This window comes from Argopecten irradians, chromosome 3 (assembly GCF_041381155.1).
Source record: "Argopecten irradians isolate NY chromosome 3, Ai_NY, whole genome shotgun sequence".
Lineage (NCBI taxonomy): Eukaryota > Metazoa > Mollusca > Bivalvia > Pectinida > Pectinidae > Argopecten > Argopecten irradians.
Genome location: NC_091136.1, coordinates 9,956,668 through 9,980,020, shown reverse-complemented (window position 1 = coordinate 9,980,020; position 23,353 = coordinate 9,956,668). Strand labels below are relative to the sequence as shown.

Below are 23,353 nucleotides of genomic sequence, written 5' to 3'. Positions count from 1 at the left end.
AAGTGGAAAAAAGGTAAAATATTAGAGGTACATATCAAAGTTTTATAACGCCGTGTGGAAAAAAGGTAAAATATAGAGGTACATATCAAAGTTTATAAACCGAGTGGAAAAAAAGGTAAAATAATAGAAGGTACATATCAAAGTTTATAACTGAGTGGGAAAAAGGTAAAATATAGAGGTACATATCAAAGTTTATAACAAAGTTGTACATATCAAAAGTTTATAACCAAGTGGAAAAAAAGGTAAAATATAGAGGTACATATCAAAGTTTATAACCACGTGTGGAAAAAAGGTGGAGGTAAAAAAAGTTTATAAAACGAGTGGAAAAAAGGTAAAATATAGAGGTACATATCAAAGTTTATAACCAAGTGGAAAAAAGGTAAAATATAGAGGTACATATCAAAGTTTATAAAACGGAGTGGAAAAAAGGTAAAATAAAGAGGTACATATCAAAGTTTATAAACGAGTGGAAAAAAGGTAAAATATAGAGGTACATATCAAAGTTTATAACCGAGTGGAAAAAAGGTAAAATATAGAGGTACATATCAAAGTTTATAACTGAGTGGAAAAAAGGTAAAATATAGAGGTACATATCAAAGTTTATAACCAAGTGGAAAAAAGGTAAAATATAGAGGTACATATCAAAGTTTATAACCGTGTGGAAAAAAGGTAAAATATAGAGGTACATATCAAAGTTTATAAACGAGTGGAAAAAAGGTAAAATATAGAGGTACATATCAAAGTTTATAAACGAGTGGAAAAAAGGTAAAATATAGAGGTACATATCAAAGTTTATAAACGAGTGGAAAAAAGGTAAAATATAGAGGTACATATCAAAGTTTATAAACGAGTGGAAAAAAGGTAAAATATAGAGGTACATATCAAAGTTTATAACCAAGTGGAAAAAAGGTAAAATATAGAGGTACATATCAAAGTTTATAAACGAGTGGAAAAAAGGTAAAATATAGAGGTACATATCAAAGTTTATAAACGAGTGGAAAAAAGGTAAAATATAGAGGTACATATCAAAGTTTATAACAAAGTGGAAAAAAGGTAAAATATAGAGGTACATATCAAAGTTTATAACAAAGTGGAAAAAAGGTAAAATATAGAGGTACATATCAAAGTTTATAACAAAGTGGAAAAAAGGTAAAATATAGAGGTACATATCAAAGTTTATAACCGAGTGGAAAAAAGGTAAAATATAGAGGTACATATCAAAGTTTATAACCGAGTGGAAAAAAGGTAAAATATAGAGGTACATATCAAAGTTTATAACCAAGTGGAAAAAAGGTAAAATATAGAGGTACATATCAAAGTTTATAGCCGTGTGGAAAAAAGGTAAAATATAGAGGTACATATCAAAGTTTATAACCGAGTGGAAAAAGGTAAAATATAGAGGTACATATCAAAGTTTATAACCAAGTGGAAAAAAGGTAAAATATAGAGGTACATATCAAAGTTTATAACTGAGTGGAAAAAAGGTAAAATATAGAGGTACATATCAAAGTTTATAACAAAGTGGAAAAAAGGTAAAATATAGAGGTACATATCAAAGTTTATAACCGAGTGGAAAAAAGGTAAAATATAGAGGTACATATCAAAGTTTATAACTGAGTGGAAAAAAGGTAAAATATAGAGGTACATATCAAAGTTTATAGCCGTGTGGAAAAAAGGTAAAATATAGAGGTACATATCAAAGTTTATAACAAAGTGGAAAAAAGGTAAAATATAGAGGTACATATCAAAGTTTATAACCGAGTGGAAAAAAGGTAAAATATAGAGGTACATATCAAAGTTTATAAACGAGTGGAAAAAAGGTAAAATATAGAGGTACATATCAAAGTTTATAACCGAGTGGAAAAAAGGTAAAATATAGAGGTACATATCAAAGTTTATAACTGAGTGGAAAAAAGGTAAAATATAGAGGTACATATCAAAGTTTATAACCGAGTGGAAAAAAGGTAAAATATAGAGGTACATATCAAAGTTTATAACTGAGTGGAAAAAAGGTAAAATATAGAGGTACATATCAAAGTTTATAAACGAGTGGAAAAAAGGTAAAATATAGAGGTACATATCAAAGTTTATAAACGAGTGGAAAAAAGGTAAAATATAGAGGTACATATCAAAGTTTATAACCGTGTGGAAAAAAGGTAAAATATAGAGGTACATATCAAAGTTTATAAACGAGTGGAAAAAAGGTAAAATATAGAGGTACATATCAAAGTTTATAACTGAGTGGAAAAAAGGTAAAAAATATAGAGGTACATATCAAAGTTTATAACTGAAGTGGAAAAAAGGTAAAATATAGAGGTACATATCAAAGTTTATAAACGAGTGGAAAAAAGGTAAAATATAGAGGTACATATCAAAGTTTATAACAAAGTGGAAAAAAGGTAAAATATAGAGGTACATATCAAAGTTTATAGCCGTGTGGAAAAAAGGTAAAATATAGAGGTACATATCAAAGTTTATAAACGAGTGGAAAAAAGGTAAAATATAGAGGTACATATCAAAGTTTATAGCCGTGTGGAAAAAAGGTAAAATATAGAGGTACATATCAAAGTTTATAAACGAGTGGAAAAAAGGTAAAATATAGAGGTACATATCAAAGTTTATAACCGAGTGGAAAAAAGGTAAAATATAGAGGTACATATCAAAGTTTATAACCAAGTGGAAAAAAGGTAAAATATAGAGGTACATATCAAAGTTTATAAACGAGTGGAAAAAAGGTAAAATATAGAGGTACATATCAAAGTTTATAACAAAGTGGAAAAAAGGTAAAATATAGAGGTACATATCAAAGTTTATAACGAGTGGAAAAAAGGTAAAATATAGAGGTACATATCAAAGTTTATAAAACCGAGTGGAAAAAAGGTAAAATATAGAGGTACATATCAAAGTTTATAACAAAGTGGAAAAAAGGTAAAATATAGAGGTACATATCAAAGTTTATAACAAGTGGAAAAAAGGTAAAATATAGAGGTACATATCAAAGTTTATATAAACGAGTGGAAAAAAGGTAAAATATAGAGGTACATATCAAAGTTTATAAACGAGTGGAAAAAAGGTAAAATATAAAGAGGTACATATCAAAGTTTATAACCAAGTGGAAAAAAGGTAAAATATAGAGGTACATATCAAAGTTTATAAACAAGTGGAAAAAAGGTAAAAATATAGAGGTACATATCAAAGTTTATAAACGAGTGGAAAAAAGGTAAAATATAGAGGTACATATCAAAGTTTATAACCAAGTGGAAAAAAGGTAAAAATATAGAGGTACATATCAAAGTTTTGAAAAAGGTAAAATAAGAGGTATCATATCTAAAGTTTATAAACGAGTGGAAAAAAGGTAAAATATAGAGGTTTACAACATGGAAAAAAGTAAAATATAAGTACATACAAAGTTTATACGAGTGGAAAAAAGGTAAAATATAGAGGTACATATCAAAGTTTATAAATGAGTGGAAAAAAGGTAAAATATAGAGGTACATATCAAAGGTTTAGATTATAAAACCAGTGGAAAAAAGGTAAAATATAGAGGTACATATCAAAGTTTATAACCGAGTGGAAAAAAGGTAAAATATAGAGGTACATATCAAAGTTTATAACAAAGTGGAAAAAAGGTAAAATATAGAGGTACATATCAAAGTTTATAACCGTGTGGAAAAAAGGTAAAATATAGAGGTACATATCAAAGTTTATAGCCGTGGGAAAAAAGGTAAAATATAGAGGTACATATCAAAGTTTATAAATGAGTGGAAAAAAGGTAAAATATAGAGTTACATATCAAAGTTTATAAACGAGTGGAAAAAAGGTAAAATATAGAGGTACATATCAAAGTTTATAGCCGTGTGGAAAAAAGGTAAAATATAGAGGTACATATCAAAGTTTATAACCAAGTGGAAAAAAGGGTAAAATATAGAGGTACATATCAAAGTTTATAAACGAGTGGAAAAAAGGTAAAATATAGAGGTACATATCAAAGTTTATAACCAAGTGGAAAAAAGGTAAAATATAGAGGTACATATCAAAGTTTATAACAAGTGGAAAAAAGGTAAAATATAGAGGTACATATCAAAGTTTATAACTGAGTGGAAAAAAGGTAAAATATAGAGGTACATATCAAAGTTTATAACTGAGTGGAAAAAAGGTAAAATATAGAGGTACATATCAAAGTTTATAACTGAGTGGAAAAAAGGTAAAATATAGAGGTACATATCAAAGTTTATAACCAAGTGGAAAAACAGAAAAATATAACCGGGTGGGTAAATAGAACTATTTAGACACAAAGTATGTAAGACTATATTTTAGAATTGCAGGTACAAACCAAACTTGGATCTTGTTTAATCTCTTTTAATTTTGCTTTAATTCAATTTTATGCTTCCAGTGTAACTGAAATAATGTTACTATAATTCTCCTCAGTATGATTATCTCACAACCTGAGAAATATGACAAAATTATCAGACATCAGCAGGATAATCTCACAACATGATAATCTGACAACAGGATAATCTGGTAACATTATAATCTGGCAACAAGATAATTTGGCAACATAATTTGAAAACAAGATAATCTCATAACAGGATAATCTGGCAACATGATAATCTAGCAACATGATAATCTGACGAGATGATAATCTGACAAGATGATAATCCAACAACAATTAAGACATTCTAACAAGATAATATGACATCATGATATAACAATAGGATAATCTGAAAATAAGATAATCTTACAACTAGATAATCTTACAACTTGACAATCTCACAACATAATAATTCTACAAAAAATTATCTGAGAAGATTATCTGACAATATGTACATCGGACAATATTATGATCTGACAACAAGATAATTGGACAACATGATAATATGACAACTTTTAACAGTATAAAAACCTGACAAGTGTATGATTTGACAAGTGGTTAATCTAAGTCTGTTATTTGACAGGTAAAGGTGTTAGCTAATAGAATATTTGTGTATAAGTCTAGATGTCAACAAATGATACTGTCAACATCTGTACGTATCCTATCTGTCAAGAAAACACGCCATTATATAAACATTCCTATAGAAGTTGTATAGTATGTGTGTAAGGGTCTTTGTACCTATTCCCATTCATTCATCATTTCTAAATCTCTTCAGAATTGTAAACAAATCATTTTATCAGGACCAGCATATGATTTTTTTCTGAAACAGGCATCAGATCTATCGTTTAGATGTTAACGAGTTTTATATAACCCATTTGATATTTTGGTGGGTCGGTGCTCTATATCTGTCGGGTATAGTAAGGCTGTGTTCGGTCTACTACAGACACTACGCTAATGTGAAAAACACAAATGAAAATGCTTTCACATATTAAATGATTTATTTACATATAAAAAGCATTAAACATTTTTTATACAAAAGAGAGTTACCACAAATAGGTGACATGCATGTTCTGAGGAGTATTTTATAAAGAATAAAAACAGGTATCTGTGAACACTTTGTTTCTATATAATCATTACTGTACAATCATACAACACATACAAATAAATCAACCTTTTTTTTTCTCCCGCTAAAAATTGTTGAGCAGCATTTTTAGTCCTATGATTCCTGTTTATAATCCATACACATTGGCAAACGCACAATCCTCTCCAACCAGTGTGTCGGCCTGAAAAATTAATACTTTTCACATTTTTCATCCTAAGTCTGTCAAGAAATATTTAAATATAATGAATCGCAGCTCAGCTTTAAACACAGATACGGTTGGTTTGAGCCGCCAAGCCTGCTATAGCTGTTGGTTCAGAGGGCCATATTTTATACTGTCAGCCACGGTAGTCATGCCTTGTAGGCAGGCAGTGTACTGCCTAACCCAATACTGAAGACAAGAGGGTCGGGTCTACTAATGTCCCTGTGACCCCTCCCTCTGTCAGCACCACCTCCCCGACCCTAACTCTAGTCCCCATACAAGGCTGTCTCCGCCATAGTACTGAGGATATAGCTGATCCTTGTATCCTCATTGAACGTTATTACCGTTTTATTGCTCCTAAATCAGACTAAACGGTTGAAGCCTGTTGGTTTCAGCCTCAGACCTCTAATTAGCAAGCCTAATTGGGAATATTTATCGGCTCATATTGTTACTTCAACTTTTCAAAGTTTGGATTCACGGCTGTGTTGTGTGGATGTGTAAGGTATCGGAGTTGTGTATATAGGTGTGAATTGTGATTATACTTACATAACTAGTGTTTGTGTCGGCTGGTCAGTGATACCTTGTATACTACACTATTGTGTATCTATATAAATACTGCCTTTGTGGCCGTGAGCTATAGAATCTCTCATCAAATTACTAAACATCCTAAATCTCACACCGGACCATCCAGCACCTTCTTCGCTGTGTAGTAAACACAGATCATTATTATTATTATTACTTTTCCAAGTTGGATATTTTTCCGGACTACTGGACCTTATATACATCCTTTCCTCAGTGGACATATTGCCAGAGCCAGAAGAGTTTCCATTCTGTCGAGGATAATAACCTGAGGAGTCAACTGGAGAATTTTATGACTGTACTAACGTCTCTGATTCGTGTGCCCTCATCTTTGACATTTTAACTGGGATAGCCGTTTTTTACGAGGTAAGTTATTCTCCATCACCGTATCCTAATAAACCTGGGTACTTACATCGAGTCTCCTTACTTACAAAATACAATAATGGGGAAAACAGTATGATTCACATATCACACACTCATATAATATAAACAAAAACAAAAGAACTTACTTTTTAATCCGCGGTTACTATTGTTAGGGTCCATTGGAAATTAAAAACAAAAATGTTTTGATAATTTTTCATTCATTTGGTAAATCTTATGCAATGATTAGATAATTTTGAATTTTTTTAATCAAATATTTTTTTGACCATGTTATCATTTTATTGTTTTATTTGGTATGAAAATAATTAGATATATTTCAAAATTTTATTTTAATACTTCTATAGAAGTTTTTAAATCTTAAAATGTACTTAAATCCTAAATTGTAACATTGATTAGCTATTACAATACGGGTAAAAAACAAATAATAAGTATATTTTATGTTCATCATTATTGTGTGGTTTTCTGCTCAGCTGCTTCTGGTCTCGTATCATATGTTCAAGTATTTCGCAGCAATTATTAATTTTGAAAATTATTCAATCATTTCTTTGATTACTTCAATAGATAAAAACAATTAAAAAAATAATAATAAGCAATACATGTAAACATGGATGATAAAAAGTGCAATCAAAATGACATTGATTATACTACATTCTGTCGCAAAGTTGTATTGGATGTACAATCAATATCCAAAAACTGTATTCTACATCAAAAAGTAATTCAATTTATTACAATGCTTGCATAATTTCCATTGGGTATGAGTATGATTTTTGGAATTTATATACAAAAATATTTTGATGTGTAAAATTTCCTATTGGATAATTATCTGGCTTTAGGGCGCACATGTACTTACTTTAATGAAGTTGAATTTCCTATTGTATACTGCAGGATACCCACACACACTTAGGGATTGGTTAAACTTATAATAATATTTGTGTTAGACTTGTGAATCCACACACCAGGTTATGTTTAGGATGTTAGGAACTGATACAGAAACATACACATTATATACTGGAGCTAGAGTGCCTGCAGAGTTTGGAGAGGCCCAACGGGTATTCTTGGTGAAGTTATTCATAGCTGGGCTATATTGGTCAAATTCTTAAGGGATGGGGTATCGGTCAAGTTCTTGAGAGCAAGGGTGGGTTATTGGTAAAGTTCCTGAGAGCTTGGATGGGTTATGTCAAGTTCTTGAGAACTGAGTTGGGTTATTGGTCAAATTTTTGAGGGAATTTCAGTCTAGTTTTTGAGAGCTTGATGGGGTTATTGGCAAAGTGTTTGAGACATTGGATGGGTTATTGGTGAAATAAATGACAGATTGGATGTGTTATTGGAGAAATAAATGAGAAATTGGATAGGTTAATATCTAATTATGTGAAGAAATGATTAGGGGATATTAGTCCAAAGGACTTGTAACCTCTGATCATGGTGTACATGTGCAGGATACATCGACTGATATAAGACAACTTCTCAGATCCTTGTTAGCTCCTCAATTAGACCCTGAAATCCCACTATAGCTCTACACTAAGGAAGGCAATGAAATATTACCAAATTTATGTTCAAATAGGAGCCAGACTCTGTTCATATACTTTCAATGTAGACGGTCTCATCCTTTGGAAGCAGGGTACCCTACACAACTCCACACATCCTATCCTAATATAGCTACAGTCCTAAAGGACAATCATGGACCCTTATGTCTGTAGACGACTTACCACCTCACATCATAATGTGTCATTGTCATATCTGTTCGATTTATTTCTGCACTGTCACCTACAAAATATATAAATCAAGAGGAAAGTCACAAAATATATATTTACAAAGAAAACTAACATTGGTATTATAAATAGGAAGCGTTTCTATGACCCCAAATCATTTATTTGTTCTATAAGAATATTGTTAAGAAGCTTTATTGCTTGGAAAATATATATACTTTTATAACATTTCCTTTTGATTAATTTCTTTTAAACTTTTTAACTATCATGGATTTTAATTTTTGAAATTAAAATATTAAGTTTATTATTTTATGAAATAGGTACATTTTAGTTCTTCAAAGTAATAAATAGAAACAATACAAATATGGACATACAAGTAAAATCTATTATAATAATTTATCAATTATGTATGTTGTGTTTTGCTTTGGGATAATCAGAAAAAAATAAAAGTACAAATTAAACTAATGTTCGTTAATTAATTGTGACAAAAGACTGGCTGATTACATGAATGTCACATGGACAATGGAGCAGGTGGTGGCGTGACAGATAATGAAGTCGATGGATTAGTAGATCAATTATTCAACCGATTTTCTCCCTAATGAATCAGTGTGACATTGTCTGTTCTAGATTTGCTCTTGACATATTTTTAGATCGCTACTATTTATAGGACCTTTCTCGTCAGGATAAGGAATTAGACAAGACAGATATTCATATATATCAGAATAGGAGTAGGACGTCAAATCAAAATGGAGATTTTCATGTTAAGTTTATGGTATGCTTAATGTAATTCCTTAAAAGTCAAATGAAAAAGGAATACAATAACCCTTTGAAATTTCATGGGTAAATTTCTATTCGTTTTTTATTTTCTTTTATAGATTTAAAAATTTTAATGTGTGTAGAGGTACATGTTTTAAACACGTATAAATTGATATTATACAAGATATTGTGACAGATTACATCAATAATAAACTCAAAATGAAATTTTTAAAAAGTCAGTTCTGTCAATCAAGGCACTGCCTTAAACTGCTGTAATGCGCTATACAGGAACCGCAACTGTACAAAATGGCCGACACCGGCAACTGATTGATAGCACCATTAATGTTAGGCTTTAGCATCATGGAGAAGTAATTAAAAATTGACTGATTATTTTTGCAGTGTCAAATTGATTTTGTTTACTTGAAAATTTGTTTAAATAGTTCTGCTGAAATATGAGATAAGGAAACCTTCCCTTTTTTACAGAAGCTTAAACCTAAATTATGGTATTTCATTCTTAAGTCTATGATTTCAAAGTTTCAGTGATAAAAAAACTGTTAAAATATCAGCTGTATCATACAGCTGTGAGCCTGTGGTAAGAATCAGAAAGTTGTGATTCGTTATTACAGGAAAATTTCTTCAATTTCGTTAGAGCTAAAAGCAAATTTAATGTTTTATGAACCATTTTGCATTTAGCTATTTTTGAAAAGGATATTTTTTACTAAATGTTGATTATTTTGACTTAGACATTTGTTATAATTAACAATAGTATTAACAAGAATTTGAACCAAAGAGAATCTAAAATTGAAACAAAATCAAGACAAAAAGATTTCATAGTACACATAAAGGCTTTTGTATATTTCAAATACAAAAGTTAATAAATTGTCACAGCTTTGCCAAACAGGCAACAGAATGTCCAAAAGATTTGAGTTAGGCAAATGAATGTCTAAAATACATTGCATGAGTTAGGCAAAAGAATGTCTAAAATACATTGCAAAAGGTAGACAAGTAGAATGCCCAAAATTACAAGAATTTGGAAAAAGATTCCAAAATGTAAGAGTTTGGAAAAAAAAATCCGTAATACAATAGTTAGGCATTGAAATGAGTAGAGAACCTTTGAAATACAACAGAAATATGACGGAAACTTTGGAACAGATTGAATACAGGTATTTCTTGAACAAAGTATGCATTGAAGTGAATTTTCAATATCCATGCTGATCAGATTGATGATTTTAGCATTGGGGCTTATCCAACTTTGTATGAACTAGTTACTGAGACAGTTTTACAGTGGTTGTTGTTCACTTCAGGTACATCTTCAGATTCATGATCAAATATTCCACATTCTGGGTGGGCCCATAATATATATGATATTAATAAATTCAAGGCATAATTTTTCATATGACATCGTGCATGGTCACAGTGCTTTCTGACATAATTCGGCGTTGGTTATTGTAGCGATTTTACACCCTCTATACACCTGTCACTGGCTCCTTGATATATAAAGGCCAATACTAAGTTATAAATCTTCAAAACTTCATTTACATTGCCAAAAAAACCTAGACCTACTGTTTGAAACTTCCCTCAGTAAAACAACACCATATTCCATAAGACATTTTATATAATAAAGGTTTTGTTCAAAACCAGTGGAAGATGACTGGTAGGATATGCAAAATGTCTGTTGAATATTAGGTCTGATAAGTGGAACATTATACAGAGCAATGGTGGTGAAATAGCTTTATGACATAACTTTCACACTTACATGTAGTCGTAAAATACTGAATACCGATGATAAAGGATAATAAAAATTTTTAGTTCAGCTTCACGTTTTAAATGGTTCAAAGATTTCAAGTTTTACAAATAATGTAATCAAAAATTTTTTTTCTTACTATCATATTTTAATTTTGATAACAAATGTACAAATATATATTAGTTTTGCCACCAAAGTAGATGTTTGTGGATGATAAAGCAATATATATATAAAAACGTATGACATACAACTGCAATTTTCCTGAACATTTCAGTAATAAATATCAGAAGCTACACATGTAAACTGATTTTTCTTGATCATGCAAAATAAACAGTAGTATTTGTTCCTTGGGTATACACACTAAAACATATTTATAATGAACATGCGTATAATAGATTCATGTGATAATGTAATAATTTTCATTCATTGTCAAGTTTCCTATAAGATGACTGTAATATATGTATAACAAACTATATTTATAAGGAAGTGATTTTGTTGCGTTGAGATTATTTGTTATTTTAATAAATCAAAATGAAATATCTGCAAGTCCTTGAAAATATGGAGGAAATGATTCATTGATATTTTTTTTAATTTTAAATGTTAATGTAGAACAAAAATATAGAATATATAAAAAAATCATAGTTACAATGTTAAAATTTCCAAAAAATGTTGGCAGTTATTTCCTCTTGTTAAATAAGGTATACAAGTTCATTGTTTTTATGAACCTTTCATTACGTTGGCTGATTGGTACTATAAAACAAATTATCACAAACACACAGTCTTTGATGTTAGATACAATATCTGTAGAATCGACTTTAGTTCCAGAAGTGAGAGTACTGTAGGTTTTACCATTACGATCCAGCGATCCAGCGTAAATGAGCCGTGAATCGAGCCCTTAATGCTCTGACCGACAGTGATAAAGGGTGAAAACTCTATCCTGCAATTCTGACACTAGTAGGTTTTTTTTCCACATATCATTTATTATAGCTGTCACATTTCCATGTTACAATTTCTTTTGAAAACTTATCAAGATGTTATAATTCAAACATTTCACATAGTTACATATTATAAAAGTTAAAAAAAAAAAAGGAAATTACTTTTCAATTGCTTCAATCAAGTTGCTTTTCAATTTTGACAGACTTAAACAAAAATATTTTTGACGTATCAAAATCTGATAGTATGATTAGAGAATTAACATAATAATATTGTTACATGTAGTTTAGGCTTTGTGTGTCTGATGTTGAAAAAACCTAGTAACTCTCTGAAATATGTAACTTTAATTCATCCAATGTATTAAGTTGTTTTGGGTGTAGTATAAAATGTTGAAAATTGTTTTATTAACTGAAAATATTTTAATTCTTATACACTACTCACATATATATTTTAATTTAAACATAAATATCAATTAAATATCGTATTTTCTGGTTGATATAATTTGTTTAAGAGATACATAATTATCCTAAAGCAATAAAAAATGTAACCATAGTGTTTAAGTACTGGACCTTGTACCTTTCATTAAATAAAAATATTTTTAATTAGCATACAATACATAGATACATTCATTAAAATATAAATATCAATTAAATAGATATAATTTGTTTAAGAGATACATAATTAATTAAAGCAATTAATAAAAGTTTATGAATTAATAAATTTGAAAAGGTTTTTGTTAATTTTTTATAAGGCAATATAATTGAAGTTATGTTATAAATTAATTCTTAACTTTTTAGTTGATATAAAAATAAGGGAGAATAAATATATTAAGAAATATAATTTTGAAATAATATTGTTATTTTACAATGTTATGAAATTTTTTTTAGTGATATTTCATTTATTTTGTTAAAATATTAAGGTGGGTAAATAAAACATATGATTTTACTGTAAAACAAACTTTGTTGATGTAGAAATATTGAAAGAAATCTGATAAGAATGTAAATGGGAAACTTCCCTATCAGACCATGAAAGATGATTTATAAGAAATTCTCTGACCTGCTACGGGTTTATTTATCAGACACTGCTCTGGACAAACATCAAAAAGAAGAAGATCAGTCTACCCAGCAGGCATCCGTAATGATTTCTGTCATATTTATTTCGTTTCTGAGCACTTTTAGATGTCTCTGAAATCTTAGCGATTGCTACCAGGTCAACTCTGTTAAGTATTGTTAGATTAGAAATTTAAAATGATATTTTAACAATATAACCTATACTTTTTTTCCTTCGTAAATACACACAATTATATATAATTTAAAAAAGCTTATTTTTAAGATGAGATTATGTCTTGTGATTTCACTGTACTTATAGCATATCCAAATGGTTTTTATTTTTTAAGCTCTTATCAAAACTTTGAGGCAATTTTCAATGAAATTACCAATCTTAGAATGATTTCAAAAAGTTTTGTGGAAAAAAAGTGTTCTTTTTTAATCCATTTCTGTAGAAACAGTTGCATTGTAGCAAGGTAAAAAAAAAATTATATAAATTTTTAATTCAATTTTTTGTAATAATTACATATTATATAATCACATGCTTAGTAATCGAAATGTATTAAATCTGTTAAATCATGTTTTGTCATTTTGGGCTTTTGAACAAAAAAAAAAAAACAAAAAAAAAAAAAATGACCATGAAGAAGAGGTAAGATACTGACTTGTTCTGTGGTCAGTTTATACAGGGGGCTTGTTCTGTGGTCGGTTATCATAGCATCATATTACTTATTGGTATTAAAGGGACATCACTCTTGACACTTGTCACAGTAGGGCTGTTCAAAGTCTATCATGCAGAAAAACACTGAGATTTATGGCCGAAACTGACAGCTATTATCATGGGAGTGACCAGTGGACTGACCGCTTCTTGTGTAGAAAAGTTTCAGATTTAATTAAATTTGACCAGGACTTGTCAATGTATGACATGGAAAGTGTTTAAGGGGAGGGGGGGGGTATGGTTACTGTGTAAATCCATCTGGTGGTGTTGTTGTCAAATTACAAGACTGCCAAGGACTTAATTGATCAGATTTAATGAATGTATAATAATACAAAATCATTTCCTTATGGAATAATTGTATACAGTCAAACTTCATTGTTCTTTACTTTATTCACTGAAAGTAACGTATGCCCAAAGGACACATTAAATGTTTTAAAAAAATACTTACTTCATATTGTCACTCAAGGACAAGAAATACACATTAAAATTGCTAATCTAAAGTACTAGAATAGTAACTTAACATGCCTAAGATTAATAATTCACTTCCTTAATGCCATTAGGCATTGGCTTAAAGACAAATTTCAAACTTCTTTTCTACACTTTTAAAGAATACATTTTATTTGACATGGAATTGAAATTGCATGAAAACTCCTATCATTCCCTTAAATGATGACGAGGATTTTAGGTGGTTTGAGCAAAGAACATTGACAGACCAACAGACAAAGATCAAGTCATTTATGTATTAAGATATATATGTCACAGAATTATTAAAAGCTGCCACAACATTGTATGGAAATAAAACAGGAAATTTTTTATTGTTTCTTTCTAATTAAATATAAGTACATTAGGTTTATGGAAATCGGTCAGAGGATCTGTGGTGTAGTTGTGGTAGAGGAATGATCTGTTGTGTATAGTTGTGGCGTAGGAATTTTGAGAAATTTTACACTTGTAAATAAAAGTACAGTACTTGCAGATGTCCTCTTTATCAAAAACTGAAATGTCATCAGGATTTATTTAACAAATACGAAACTAAAACAAAATATAGAAATGTTTTGGTGGGAGCTGAACTAAAACAATATGTATAGACATGTTTTGGTGGGGGCTGACATTTAAAGACGACCCACACTATCAATGATGGGCAAGGTGTGAGTGTACTAATCTATTTTAGGTTGATTTGACATTTAATGGATTCTCATCTCTCATCCTGTAATTGATGTGAAAGCTTTAAGCATACTTTACAGTGTATTTTAATGAACTTGTGAGGTTACATGACACTTGTTACAGTTGATCTTACAATGTAATTAGGAACAATAGTTTGGATTCATCCATTTGTTCAATTAACAGTAGCAATGAAAAACTTCATTTTATTTAAGTGATACAAAATATTTTTGTGACCTTTTCTTTACTTATTCCAAATGTGTCAAAGACTTATAGTTTTCTAATTAATTATCTAGTAATTTTGCATCATTTTCAGTATTAACAATTAAATAGAAGCAGTGATTATAAAACATGTTTGCATCACAGTAGAATTATATATATGTCACGCTATTTCCTTTAAATGTCATTCATTAGTTTTAGAGACTACTGATTTACTTTTCATTATTTGTTTTATATTTCTAATAAATATCGCTATAAATGTTTAAAAAAACATATTTAGTAAAATTAGAATATCTTAGCAGTTATTGATTTTTTTTTTATCACAAAATTTTAATTAGATATTTATAATGAATAAGTTTATTTATAAAATTGATAATTTCCAACTGAACAATTGGTAGTTATTTGTAATAAACAAATGGCCAGACATTATACATGTAAATATATGAAACTTATACTTGTCACGGTAGACCGAATCTGCTGGAATATAATTAAACTAGAACTAATTTGCCTAATGACTTTCACACCTGAAGACGGATATAAATAAATGCCACGTTTATGTCTACTTTATGTCCAAGTGCATGATGGTACGTTATGTCATACTGTCAAAACTACCTGTTACTTGGTACGGAAGTCGCAAAGATAAAAAAAAACCACACTAGCTGTAGTATATGTTAATAAACCTTCAAATACAAGCAAACTTTATTCATAACATTCAAAACAGGTTTACCATCAATTTGTACAGATAGCATTCAAGCTCAATTCAATTTTGAATAAATTTTGTCTTTTGTTTTATTGACCATATTGTCCTACAGTAGATAAATGAAGCTCCATTTGAGATGGAGTTACTTGAATGAAGTAGCTGGTGGCTACTTAACTGACCATCACAAATCACAACAGCAAAGACTAGTCTGTTGCTCGTGTGATTAAGCCAACTTCATCGACAAGGAGAACTGCAGTATCTTCCACCACCAATTTTGTTTAATACTAAATATAATAATTTGAACCAAAGGTTATATAAGTACCCTTAGTAATTACCTCTACTATATCAATAGGTATTGAAGTGGATTTAAACAAGGAACATTGGATCTTGTAATGGAAAGTATGCCCAAAAAGCAATAAAATAGCCCTTACTTCGTCACTTATATATATATAGCATGAAGCTCCTGTTAAGTTTTTCTTAAAATGGACAAAAAAAGTAGAAATTTAAAAGCAAATGAAGGGGCCTCACAGATTCATTATCTATTTGAAGTAACTTGTTCAGGAATATTTATTGGCATCTTTTCTATAAAAAGGGAAGAATCTGTACTTTTAACAACAGGGCGATTTACATAGCAAACACATAAAGCCACGACTTGGGGACATTGTGGAGAGTCTGATGAAAAGACTGGGTTTTTATCCAGAGTGATAAGGAAGATGTATGTGATGGTTGTGTCCCCAAGACATGACAAAGCCCTGACTGAGTTTACCTCGAGTGTTTCTTAACCCCTTAGCAGATAAGTACCAAATATTTCCCAAAGTCATAGCTGAAGCCTGGGGTGCATATAAAGTCACAGTTATATTTAAGTATGGAGTGATCTAAAAGTTACAACTAAACCCAGAATCAACTAGACCCAGAATGTTTCCAAAGTCACAACTAGACCCAGAATGTTTCCAAAAGTCACAACTAGTCCCAGAATGTTTCCTAAACCACAACTAGACCCAGAATGTTTTCAAAGTTACAACTAGTCCCAGAATATTTTCAGAAGTCACAACTAGACCCAGAATGTTTCCAAAAGTCACAACTAGACCCTGAATGTTTCCAAAGTTACAACTAGTCCTAGAATGTTTCCAGAAGTCACAACTAGACCCAGAATGTTTCCAAAAGTCACAACTAGCACCCAGAATGTTTCCAAAAGTCACAACTAGACCCAGAATGTTTCCAGAAGTCACAACTAGACCCAGAATGTTTCCAAAAGTCACAACTAGACCCAGAATGTTTCCAGAAGTCACAACTAGACCCAGAATGTTTCCAGAAGTCACAACTAGACCCAGAATGTTTCCAGAAGTCACAACTAGACCCAGAATGTTTCCAAAGTCACAACTAGACCCAGAATGTTTCCAGAAGTCACAACTAGACCCAGAATGTTTCCAGAAGTCACAACTAGACCCAGAATGCTTTGCAGAAGTCACAACTAGACCCAGAATGTTTCCAGAAGTCACAACTAGACCCAGAATGTTTCCAGAAGTCACAACTAGACCCAGAATGTTTCCAGAAGTCACAACTAGACCCAGAATGTTTCCAGAAGTCACAACTAGACCCAGAATGTTTCCAGAAGTCACAACTAGACCCAGAATGTTTCCAGAAGTCACAACTAGACCCAGAATGTTTCCAGAAGTCACAACTAGACCCAGAATGTTTCCAAAAGCACAACTAGACCCAGAATGTTTCAAGAAGTCACAACTAGACCCAGAATGTTTCCAGAAGTCACAACAAGACCCAGAATGTTTCAAGAAGTCACAACTAGACCCAGAATGTTTCCAAAAGTCACAACTAGATCCAGAATGTTTCCAGAAGTCACAACTAGACCCAAATGTTTTCCAGAAGTCACAACTAGACCCAGAATGTTTCCAGAAGTCACAACTAGACCCAGAATGTTTCAGAAGTCACACCTAGATCCAGAATGTTTGCAGAAGTCAAACTAGACCCAGAATGTTTCCTAAACCACAACTAGACCCAGAATGTTTTCAAAGTTACAACTAGTCCCAGAATATTTTCAGAAGTCACAACTAGACCCAGAATGTTTCCAAAAGTCACAACTAGACCCAGAATGTTTCCAAAGTCACAACTAGACCCAGAATGTTTCCAGAAGTCACAACTAGACCCAGAATGTTTCCAGAAGTCACAACTAGACCCAGAATGTTTGCAGAAGTCACAACTAGACCCAGAATGTTTCCAGAAGTCACAACTAGACCCAGAATGTTTCTAGAAGTCACAACTAGACCCAGAATGTTTCCAGAAGTCACAACTAGACCCAGAATGTTTCCAGAAGTCACAACTAGACCCAGAGACCTCCCAAAGTTACAGCATCTAAAATTAGAAGTGTTCATCAAATGTTTAATTAAACTACAATGTATTGAGTCTCAATAGTTACCAATGTCACATTGGCCCAATGTCACATTGGCCTTGAGAGTTGTTCCAAACAGTTTCCCAGCTAAACCGAGAAAGTTTGGTGAATTTTGGGCACAGAATGAGGATTGACTTTCTAACCTACAAATATTTTGTTTTATTTTTGTTGATAAAAAATGTTTGGAATATCCTTTAAATAAATTCATGGAAAAGAATCTTTGTGGTAAATATGTTATTATTTTGTGATAGGTTACATAACTGGTACAATGAGTAAGCAGTGTTTGTAACTATGTAATAATTCTGTTATGGCCAATCCTGTTTTATTTTCGTTTTATGATGAAAGAATCAGCCATAAGTACACATGTAATGTGGGTAAAAAAACCTGCTCATTGGAATTCACATGAAACTGCTGTAAAACGACTTCTGTGTCAGCCCTTCTTTATAAAACCTTATACTGGCGTTAGGTCTAACTTCCTCTGTGAAAACACATAAAATTCTACAACTTCATCAGAAGGAGGGTCGCTCTAGTAAGATATGTGTCTGAACTATGTCTAAATATTTAGTTGTACCGTATTTTACATGATAAAGTTGCCATCTAAACATTCACTCAATTATACCATATTATTTTACAAAACAAAGTCTCTATCTAAATTTTGAATGTTACTGCATTTTAAACAATTATAATAAAGTTGCCATCTGAATTATTTTATTGTACCATAGTTTACATAATAAAGCTGCTAATCTAAATTATTTTATTGTACTATTGGTTTACGTAATAAAGTCGCCATCTAAATATTCACTCAATTATACCATATTATTTTACACAACAAAGTCTCTATCTAAATTTTCAATTGTACTGCATTTAACAATAAAGTTGCCATCTTAATTATTTTATTCTACCATGGTTTTCATAATAAAGTTGCTATCTAAGTATGTCTATCCGTGCAGACAAGAAATGGACTTGTTTATAAACACTGAAAAACAATAGGCTTGATCTTACCTCATGGTGAGACTTTTTAATAAATCTGATCATCATGTGGTCGATTGATACATTTAATGTGTTTTAAATATTTAGATAAATTTTTAGAAACTATGAGAGAGGTTGATATGTTAACAAACAACTTTGTGAGAAATGCGAGTATAGTTCTGAAGTAACAATATGAGAGGGTAGTATATATAAAGAGACCTACTTCTAGCCAAGTTAGTACAGGACTGGCTTTTTGACAAGTCCACAGTATTAAGGAGGGTTGGAAAAGGGAGTGTAAAAAGTTGCAGAGAGTTTGAGGAAGTTTCATAGTGTACAGAAAAGGAATGACCAGTATGAGACCCTCTGAGTCTGACAATCCGAGTAAGAGATTCTAACACTATAAGAGTGTTATCTGGTTGGCCTACAATGTCTCCCCACCTATCTCCCTCATTACCAGGCCTAATCAACACCAGCCTCCCCCATCAGATCTAATGATCCCCGAGGCCCCAGACAGGGACCTCTACACCTGTCTTAAATACATTCTGAAACTTTGTAAATTTTCTCTATAATGATCCAGAATATCAAATTCCTTGCTTGATAGAGGCTCTCAATGGGGAAAAAGTTGAAATAGAAAGGGATTGTGTTTATGAAGAGGAATATAAATAAAGCTTATCTGTGAAGTAAATGATAAGTGAGTTATTTTCCTTATATAGGGTAACTTTAAATTTTCTAACAAATCCTAATGAACATTTTTTTCTTGTGACATTTACTAAAACTGAATGGTCTCATAACGACTCATTTGTTATAATGACATGAATTGCCAACTGGAAGCAGCAGTTCAATGCTTTTAAATATGTATATGTCACACTTCTAATGATTGTTTTTTTTTTATGTGTATACTCATTATCACAAAAAGACACAACTCACACATTTCTATTACTTGAGTTATCACCCTTTTCTTTTTAGCTGACTCTTGTTTCCTGTTACAAACAGAGAGCATCCTTCCTCTGTGACTGGCCACCGAATGCAGTCTCTGGAATATTAAGAACATCACTGCAATTTGGTTTGATAATATTTCCTAAGTTTTAAACTAAGGGGAGATAATCTAGCATTTTGCTGAGAAATTCTTATCAATAACTTTATATCTGGTGGCCAGTCTAACCACCTCCCTAATATGCCCTCCATCATTGACATTTATCCCTGTCTTGTCCCCCTCCCTATGACAAAAGGCCAGTGTAATGAAAACACAGGTTCCATCCCATCATGGCCAGCCTGTCCGACCCTGACACAGGCATTAGTTACTTGTGTCACAACAAATCCCTGACTGAATGGTGTGAAATTGGTTAGAGATAAAATTTCACTTTTGATCTTGTAAACATTTTGTCAGTGACAGGCACACTTCATTGTGACAGCCAGGACAAACACCAATTCTGTTGTTGTTATGGCGATACGGTCTGTAACAATACCATTGTATATGGTTGTTATGGAAACACATCATTTTGTCTATAAAATGTTTTATTAAATAAATAAACCATTCCCCATGCAGATGAAAGATACATTTTGCCTTATTGTCGACAATTATTAAATGAACGAAATCAAGGTTTATTTCAGATTATTATTTTCAAATACCCCCATGTTTTTTAGGTGCCATTCTAAGCTTGTTTTGTGTGAAATAACTAATCATTCCAAATTCCAAAAGAGCTTTATTTTACTGATTTTAAATGAAGATGAATCTAAGATGTAGTCAAATGATCCATCTGTGTGCATGTTCTTCCAATATACCTTCCCAATGACAAGTAGCAATATTGTATGCAAATAGGTCACATGCGTGTCATATGCAAATTATCTACCTGTCCATGTCGGAAGTGTGTTGAATAATGGGCTAATCAACATGCCCTTTAACTTAATTATAATGAGAAATATCGTCCCTATAGGCTTCTGCAGGTGAAGTGCCATATTAATTTGCAATGAAATGTGGGGACGTACGTTTTATGGATAGATATTAATTTACAAGATTGCTGCATAATAATAAATCTTACCAACATAGGTTGTTTGTTTGAAGCAAGTTTTAAAATTGAATGAATTGAATAAAGCTTGTTTTGTTTCCCAATTTTAAATCCTTTCCAGTCTTTGAAAGTTTAATTGAAACATCGGAATAAATTCCGAGGAGCAAGTTATTTGCGAAAAACGAAGAAATGTGTTCAAAATGCATTTCACTGGTTAAATTATTTCATTGTGTGTATTGCAAACAAATAGTTATAGATTGTGACAAAGCAAGATTGATATTGATGTAAAAACCAAGCGGAAATCTGAATAAGCAGGAAATCTTGTGTAATTGTATTAAGAGAATTTTTTTTGAAACATCCAGTTTACCTTGAGTTTGATTGAGTATTGCAAGTGTGGGTGCAGCCTTTTTGACTCAACCAAACACTTAATCAATTAATATACACTTAATTGAAATAACCTTGAATTACCATTTTAAACCAAGCAAATCATAAAGAGAATACATTGAATGTTTCACAATAACTTAACTGCCTGGGCTAGTTTAACCCCTCTACTATAAAAATGTCTGAACAATTAAAATGAAATGCATGTGTATATACATCACTTTGTTTTTACACCTTTTCAATACACATCAAATACAATTGATGACTGTCAGAATCGGGGGATATTTCAAATGTCACAACATGATTTAAAATCCAGTTTTATTTAACATAAATTTGAAATATTAATTGTGTTTATGTGTTTCTTTTCTTTGCTATACATCCAAATCTTTGCACATTTCATTTTCATCATTGACTCTTGCTCATGTTAAGATTTAAAATCAGAACTGAAAATGTTCCAGTTTCAAATTCAATATTCCTATACAAGTTTAAAGAGAGAGAAAAAACAGCACTTGACTGCCTGAGGAGGCTTTCTCAAATTACATGTGACTATTTACTGGATATCAAGCGTTCAGTGATCGTAGTTAATTTACAGTGTGATAACGTGTTAAACCCCTCTGTACCTTCAGGTAAATGGTGAGCTTCTCTGACGTTGATGGGCCACAAAAATCTACCGACATAATGGCTTTCCGTCATATCTATAGTCAATTTCAGAAAAACGTGTCAAAATGAAATCAAGACTGTGTTTATGAAGTGTGAACTACAAGTGTGTTTACTCTCGTTTCTTTTTCACAGAATTGAAAGTTCAAAAAGTTGATACACAGTAACACTTGATGCAAAAGGTGTACACATATTTGTAAATTAGTATCTGATGATGTGTTAGTGTTTATATTATAGAAACAACATTAAAATCTGCTGATCTGCATCATGGACTGAGCCTTTGAGACGATGTAAGTTTAAAGTGTTACAAAGGAAATGGTGTCTGCAAACAAGAAGCACCAGATGTTTACTGGTTGTAGGTACTGGTGGCTAGCTCTCATTCTACATCATAATGGAGCCTCACATTGAATGCCATATTGTAAAGTAATGAGTCAATATTTTTTCTTCACATTGATAGTATACCATAAAATGATGGCCGAGGTCACCAGGCTTGTCTATTGGTATTGAAGGTGAGCTGGCCCATGTTTGATTTCATATGGCCATTATTTTCACCCCTTATATTGAGTAACAATTTTCTGTATTAAATATCATTAAGATGTGGAAAATCAGAATTGGTTATAATACAATTTTCACCACTTCCAATGTTTAATTGTCCAGATCCGAGATAAAACATTATCCTATATATAACCCTCTTATTAGCATATCTTCAATTTGAGGCCAAAAAACAACACTAAATATTAGGTCACAGCACAGCTGAACATGAGAGAGAATATTTCTGTTGATGTTTTTTTAAAAGAGGGTGGAAAAGTAATTTTCATGCTAAGCAGGCTTCTATACAGGTATCGGCCGTCCAGGTGTGTATCTCGTCCAGGTGTAGATTACATATAGGTACGAATAGGTGTATGCTTACACCCGAGGAGGGGAACAACACTCGCTCACAATGACTGTTCACACCTAGCTATTCATATACATTGTATATCTAACATGTGTATGATACGCTTGTAAACATCCCCGCCACAGGTATCCAAAGGTCAGGGTTCGTGTCACAAGGTCAGAGGTTGTGTCGCAGAGGTCATCTATCTAGCTGTCAGTCATGAATGATACAAGTTTATAGTCGACTATCTACATCTACAAAAGCCCTGAAAGCTGTGTTACTTGCTAGGTTTAGGTAACAAGGTAGCGTTTTAATGTCAAATCCAATGATACTCAAACGTCTGAGTAGTATACCTTTAGTGGTCTCGTCACAGCAGTCGACACACAAAAGCTGACTTTTATTGGCTTCTATCTGTCTTCTTCATCTCTATACTCTGTTTCAGAAAGTTTGAC

The 23,353-nt window shown here is 31.5% G+C and overlaps 1 protein-coding gene across 2 annotated transcripts in view; it reads left to right on the top strand.

Moving 5' to 3' along the window:
* The window catches only part of LOC138317515 (brother of CDO-like), a 201,007-nt gene that overhangs the window by 60,655 nt on the left and 116,999 nt on the right, over positions 1 to 23,353 (top strand). Inside the window, exon 1 of one of the 2 annotated variants that reach the window (XM_069259244.1) lies at positions 5,800 to 6,618. The exons of the other annotated variant lie outside the window; for it this stretch is intronic. The gene's annotated coding sequence lies outside the window, so the exon portion shown is untranslated. Of the gene's footprint in view, positions 1 to 5,799; positions 6,619 to 23,353 lie in introns of those variants that run through there. 2 annotated transcript variants of the gene reach the window in all.